Below are 6,905 nucleotides of genomic sequence, written 5' to 3'. Positions count from 1 at the left end.
TTTCTGAAGGGGTCCTGTGACAGGTACAATAACTGGGTGAAGATAAATAGGAAACAGTGGGTTTAGAAGGCTCAGTATTTTTTCATTTCTCAGTTCTTAGCAGAAGCAATTCAGGTTCTTTAGAAATAACAGGTATATCACCTTACATATTTTATTCTGCACTCTTCATACTCTATTATGTCACAGCTGAAATCCTTTTTGAGACATTTATATCCTGGTTTGTGTCAAAGGGCTCCAATTCATAGGCAAGTGCTTCCTACAATCGGTATTCCATATGTAGATCTCCCATTGGTGGGACAAAGGAATTCTTTAAATGTGGGGCTTGACCTATTAACATTTCAAGTCGGGCCACGTTACTCCTTTAGAACATTAGATGTGCCACTGACTATAACACTGCAACACTGAACTGACAGAGCAAAGCTTTTACACATTCAAGCTACTTATTAACTGATGCAAGTGATTTTTGTGAAATCCCCAAATAATGAAATAAATGTTTCAATGTACCTTACTGACCAGAATGGATACTGGTCCCTCCTCCGCTATGGCTATATTGTGCTTTCTGAAATCCCGTCCAGAGAATGTGCTACTGCGCTTAGGTAATTAAAATGGAAATAATTCCTTTTTTCCTATGCTTCTTTCAGTTCCTGATGTTATTCCATTCTCTCTCTCTGTCTCTCTCTCTCTGTCTCTCTCTCTGTCTCTCTCTCTCTCCATGTAAATTTCAGGTCTCCCAGCCCTTCCTCAGTCACCCTACCCTTATTAATAGGCTAATGTTTTGTAACAATGCATTTTGCACCACTCCTGAAGCGAAGCAAAGCCATGAATGACAAGAAAGCCCAAATTCTTGCTTTAACTTTACCCGGCTCCGGGGCGGGGGTTGGAGTAGAGGAGGAGGGGAGTAGGAAGGCAGGGCAGTGCGTCTGCAAAAAATAAAAAAGGACCCCCTTGTTTTCAGGGCGCTCCGGAGCCGGGCTGCGCGTCAGAGGGAGACCGGAGCAGCATTCCAGCTAAAGGGCTTGGCATGAAACTTGGACACTCTAACGGCCTCCAGGATATTAGATACTATTTTACCACATAATGTTCTTCTTCGACACGGTAGCGGCATCGAAACCAGATGCGATCTCCTAGCCCTGCAAACGTGCGGGGTGAGGCGCACTCCCGCAGAGGTGAGGGAGCGGGACCCCAGCTTCGCAGCTAACTTATCCCAAAGCTTCAAAGCAAACGTGCCCCCCCCCCCCTTCGCCGGGGACGCCGCTGTGCAGCCTCCGCCTTCGGCTCGCATTCCCTCGTCTGGGTCCGCCCGCGGAGTGTTAGGTAAACAGCGCTCGAGAGGGGTGGGACCCGCGGCGGTGGGTGGGGTGGGGTGGGGGTCGCTGCTTAAAGGGCTGGAGGGGAGGAAGGGGACTGGGGGAGGGTCCCGCTGGATCCAGCTAAGGGCCGAGAGGCCGGCAACCCAGGCGGGAGCGAGGTCCCGAGCGCAGAGCGCGGCCGAACCCCCCGGAGGAAGCCTTTGGCCTCCCAACCTGACCTCCGGGGAGAGGGGTGGGCGCGGCTGCCGGAGCGGGGCGCCCTCTGCTCACCCGCCCCTGCCCCTGCCTCCCTCCCCACCCTTGCACTTTATCTTTGCTTTTCCTTCCTCCCTTCCCTCGCCCCTTCCTAGAAGTGGGGTGGGCTCCTCTGAGTGCCAGGGCTCAGACCCAGGTGCGTGGACGGGAGGCGGAGATCAGGCGGCCCGCCCGGCTGGGGAGAGGTGGGGACACCGGGGGAAGGGGACCCCAGAAGCCCTGGGACTGAGCAGAGGAAAAACCCGGGCGCTGGATCGCGCCGCGGAGCCCCGATCTCTGGCCGCGTCTGAGTCGTACACCCCGCTGCGTCTTCCTTTCCCTGCCTCTTTCCACTCCTGGGTTTCCTCTCCAGGCCTCCTCCCTGCGGGCCTCCGCCACTCTCCCGCCCCCGCCCCTTTGCCCAGCCAATTGCACCCGCTGCTTCCGTAGCCAGAGGGGACGCTCGGAGCCCCACTCGTGTCTTTAGGGCTGGGAGACTGGAAGTCCGTTCATCGTGACGTGACTCTCGGGGTTCTCCTACCCGGAGGGAAAGAGCAGGAATGACATCTAAGTGGGGAGGGGGTGCGCTGGGCGTGCGCGGGGCTATGTGGGGGGGAGGGGCAAAGAAGCGCAGTTTCCCCGAAAGAATAGGGAACCTTGGACCGGATTCTTGGCTACAGAGCCCCAAACGACGCTGTCAGAGCCCTTCAGCCTGGCTCCTCGCAGTCTCAGGCTGCCCCGAGCAGAAAGGGGGGGCCGGGGAAACTTCCTACTTCCCACGACGGCCGGTCGCAGTGGAGGGTGGACGGGCAGCGCGGCGCTAGGAGCCCGCGGGCGTCCCCGGCGGCAGCTCCGACCCGCCCCGCTCCCCTTCCCGCCCGCACCCCGCGGCGCGCCCCGCCGGAGCGGCCCGTGGGGAGCGCGGAGGAGAGCCCCGGGCCCGCGCGCTCGCGCTTTACCCGGGCCGGGATCCCGGCTCCGGGTGTTGCTTGCGTCTGCGGGCGAGCCGGCTGGAGAAGCAGCGGGGCGGGGCCTCGGCGGGGCGGGGCCTCGGCCGCGGCGCCTGCCATTGGCCAGCCGCGCCGTCACGGGGCAGGGGCGGGCACCGAGGCGGTCGCAGCCCCGCCCCGCTCGGAGCGCGGCCCGGGTTCGCGGTGCCCCCCAGCTGCACAGACATGACACAGACACACAGTCACTGCAGCTGCTGAGCGAGTCCGGAGCTCTGGGCACGCGGCGGCGGCGGGGCCAGCCCGGAGCCCGCACCCCAGCGCCCGCCCGCGCCCCGCCGGCACCCCGCGCCCAGCTCGGGCGCGGAAGGCGGGGACCGCGCGCCGGCTCCGGCTGGTGGCGCCCGGCTGCGCGAGGCGGCTGCGGCGGCCGCCCAGCTCCGAGTGCCCGGCGCTCGGAGAAGCAGGCGCGTCTCAGAGGCGGCGGCCGAGGCCGGCGAGCGCTCGAGCCGGCGGCAGCGGGGCCGCCCGCCTTCCTCGGTTCCCCGCACCCACCGCGCTGCGCCCCGCCTCCGCTCCGGTGACCTTCCCGGGGCGCCTCCCCCGGCCCCGCGCCCCAAGCCCCGCGCCCCAGGCCCGGGCGAGGCCCTCTCCAGCGCCTCCTTCCCGCGGAGCCGCAGGCGGGCGGCGCAGGCCCGGGGGGAGGGGGCGCCGCGGCCGGCTGCAGCCCCCCCGCCGCCGCGCCCGGCGCCCGGCCGACTGGACTGTGGCTGCCCCGCCGCCGCCGCGCGGGAGCCCGGGCGCCTGAGCTGGGGGCGCGGCTGCGCTCGCCTCGCCCGGCCCGGAGTGGACAGGCCCTGCCCTGAAGGGACGAAGCGGCGGGGAGCGCGGGAGGTGGAGCCGGCCCCGGCGGCCGCCCGGCGTCTCAGCCCGGCGCGCCCTCCCCGGCCCCGGCCCGAGGCGGACCCCAGGCCTCTGCCCATGCGGGGCGCCCCCGGCTCGGAGGATTCCTCGCGGCAGGGAGCAGCTCCACACCCCGGCGCGGGAGGCAGAGGAAGAGGGGAGCGCGCTCAGCCTGGGCGGCCCGGACCCTCCCCGCAGCATTTGGAGCCCGGGACCGCCCCGGAGCGTGCGCCTGGCACCGCCTTTCGGACCCGGGCAGCGCCTGCTGGGACCCCGACCCCCCGCGCCTCCTAGGCGGCGCCGGCGCCGCGCCACCCGGCTCCCCCGCGGTCTCTGCCCGGCGGCGCGCTCGGCCCAGGTAAGAGCCCGGGGCGCCCGGAGCCACCCCGGGGCGCCCTGCTGGGCGGCGCTGGACAAGTTCTCCGAACCTGTAGCTGGTACCCCTACGCTCGGGATTCTGACGGAGAGGGGGGAGTGTGGGCACACCCTCTGCCGCCTGGGCCCGGAGCCCTGCAGACCCTGGAAGTGAAGTCCGGAGCCTCGGAGACTCCTGTCCCCAGGACCGGTCCCGGGGCCTGCCAGGCTCCTGAGCACGCGGGCTGTTCACGGAGCCAAGCACGGAAATTCCCGTTAGCAACAGGAGGTGGGTGATGTGTCCGCACCCCTTACCCCTAGCCGCCCAGCCCCCCTGCGCTTTGGGGGAGCCTGCTGTGTGCGCAGCGGTCCCTCTTGGACCATCCCCACCTGCCTTTTCCCGTCGTGAGGCTGTGAAGAACTTTTCTTGGCTCCTTGTTGCAGAGAGTGGAGGCGGATTTGGGGTGAGCAGCCACAGCTTGCGAGTCCCTCTATAGGACGGAGTGGTTGGGTGGCAGCGATATCTGTAGAGAGGAAACCCAAGCGGAGCGTCACTCCTAGGACACAAAGCTCGTGGTGAGGGAACAGCACAGAGCGGTCAGGACATTCTGGTGAATGCCACTGTTTCTGAGGGGTGGACGGACTTGCCTCCAAAGTTGGTGCATCCTTAGGTTATTTTGTTCATTGCCTTATTGCTTTCTTTTAATTTTTCCTTTAAGGAGCCTCAGCTCTGCAAACCCTGTCCTGCCTGTTTGAAATTTATTAAACCGATGAGTTCCCCCTGGAAAAATCTGATTTTAAATGGGTCACTTCGGAAGGAACAGATTGTCTCTCCTACATGGAATCCACCCCCCCCCCCCCAGTGACCCTGTTTAGTGGGGATGGATTTTTACCATCCCTGAGCTGATGAACCTCAGTTGTCTGCTGAATTCCGAAGCCGTGAATTTTGTCACTCAGTCCATTAAGATGATCTCCTGAGAGAGCAGAATAGCAGCTTAGATTTTCTGTGAATGTCACAGGAAGTTTTACAGGCTCTTATGTAAGTGCCCCAGAGCGGGCGCAGGCCCGGCCGTCCTTTATGGGGCCTGGGGGAGGGGCGCAGGTGGGCATTCCTTCACCGCCCTCCCTCTGACACAGGTGGAAACCCAAGGGGCTCACTGACTTCTACAGGCAGCCACCTGGGGTTAATTTTCGCCTCCACTCCCAGGTTTTCCCGCCTCTGGAGTCAGCTTTGATAGATTTAAGAGAAGGGAAGTTTCTAAATTAGGGAGGGGAGGAGGGGTGGTTTTCCTCTGTCCTCTCACAGGTGGGTGGCAGGAATGAATTTGGCTTTAAGGCTCCACCCATCTCCCGATGTCCCTTTATTTTTCAAGTGTACCTCACTGCAGTGAGAATTGCTTTGAGGGGAGCACACCTTTATCAAGCCTGGCCCTGTTAACTCCGTACCAGGAAGAAAATGACCTGGGGTAGAGAGGCAGAAATCACCAAGATTTAGATCTCAGTGGGTTTTCAAGAGTGGCAGGGAAAGGAAACATCCCCTAGTAGGGTAGAGAGGCCTTTAAAGGTCCATCACTTTCCAGTGGATGGGAGTCACTAACGTGGGTGGGCCCTCTGCGCTTAAGGAAGTGGGCCGGGTTGTGGGTTAACTTTCTGGTGTGAGGGATGCAGATGCCTTTGAATTTTATACCGTAACTAGAAGGGCCTGGGCAATGGAATGAAAAGTTTCTCATCTCCTCGTAGGTCCTGGGAGTGCTCCCGTTGTCTTGGGGCGGAGGTGAGGGTTTGGTTCTGGGGTTCCCCGAGCCTGTGCTTTAAAGTGGATGCAGAGTGCCGGGCTGTCTCCATCGGAAGCCACCTACAGTGGCAGGACACTAGGGGGACTAGTTTTCTATTCCACCACCGGTGAAGAAAACATGAGGACCCACGTTGCCAAAAGCCGCAGTTTACCTTTAGGACTTGCAAACCCAACTTTTTGGTACCCAACTTGTGCTTGCACTAATGAGCGGGTTCCCATTGCCTGGTGATGGGCCTGCTCACATGGAAAGCGAGTTCTGGACAACTCAGAACAGGTGAATTGCAAAGTGTTACTGTGTTATGTGAGGCTGAAAAACTCAGAATCTGGAAGTATTCATGGGCTATATATTTTTGGGAGACAGACCCTCCTGCAAGCTCCATCCTTCGGGTATTAGACCACACTAACTTGAAGCTGCCTAAGAGTTTGTAATCGAAACTCCCCTTTTTGGCTTTTGGACCGCACATCTCCAGCAGTCTTCATAAATTCAGGCTTCCTGTGTTCTAGATGGCGTCAGTGTTCGACTCCACTAAACTTGAAATTTCTCACTAGCATCCTTTTATAAGTGCACACCTTATATTTATAGCTAACCCTTGAACAACTGGCTTCAAACTGCGTGCATGTGCCTTTATGCACAATTTTTTCCCCCCACGAAATACAGTGGGCGCTTCCTGCCTGCAGGTTTCGCATCCAGGGATTCCACAAACTCTGGTGATAAAACAATATTTTTGCATTCCCAACCGCAGATCCAAAATAACTGTTTTCCATCTGCCATTGGTTGAATCTGCAGATGCCAACTGCCCTCTATAGAGTCCAAAGTTACTTGCTGAATTTTCCACTGGATAGGGGTGGGTTCCCCTAAGCGCAGCGTTGTTTTCAAGTGTCAGCTATCTGCAGTAGCACTTTCAACAGTATGAAATCATTAATGTCCAGGTTTGCATTTTTAACAGTGTTAAGTCATTAGTGTCTATAGAGGTTTCTTCCTGCAGAATTGGAAGATAATTCTATTTTGCCAAAGAACAAAGCCCATTGCCCAGGTTCCTCTTATCCACAGTGGCCAAGTCTCATCAAAGCTGACTCCAGAGGTGGGCAGACAGGACAGGTGAGAGGGAGAGTCCAAGGAGACACGACCCAGTTTAGAATACTGGCACAGAAAATGGCAAATGTTGCCAAGATGTAGGTCTTAGTGGAGTTAAAAGTCCCAACCCAGCACTTGGAGTTAGACTCAGTGTTTGGAGCTTGGGAACCTGCATGAGCTATTATATCTCCCTGAACTCTGGGTCCTGGTAGATTGTGGTCCTGATCATTTACAGGTCTGTCTAGCGCATATTTAGGTAGTTTGAAGGGAGCTATTGTTGTGGTCTA

General features: G+C 59.2%; 1 protein-coding gene across 3 annotated transcripts in view; it reads left to right on the top strand.

Moving 5' to 3' along the window:
• The first annotated feature begins 909 nt into the window (after positions 1–909).
• LARGE1 (LARGE xylosyl- and glucuronyltransferase 1) overlaps positions 910–6,905 on the top strand; it is a 401,066-nt gene continuing 395,070 nt past the window's right edge. Inside the window, exon 1 of one of the 3 annotated variants that reach the window (XM_081128709.1) lies at positions 910–1,314. The gene's annotated coding sequence lies outside the window, so the exon portion shown is untranslated. Of the gene's footprint in view, positions 1,315–3,405; positions 3,753–3,857; positions 4,038–6,905 lie in introns of those variants that run through there. The other 2 variants (XM_081128708.1, XM_081128710.1) reach the window with 2 other exon arrangements.

This window comes from Miniopterus schreibersii (genome assembly GCF_964146895.1).
Source record: "Miniopterus schreibersii genome assembly, chromosome: 2".
Classification (NCBI taxonomy): domain Eukaryota; kingdom Metazoa; phylum Chordata; class Mammalia; order Chiroptera; family Miniopteridae; genus Miniopterus; species Miniopterus schreibersii.
The sequence above is the reverse complement of the archived record's forward strand: the minus strand, read 5'-3'. Positions and strand labels throughout refer to the sequence as shown.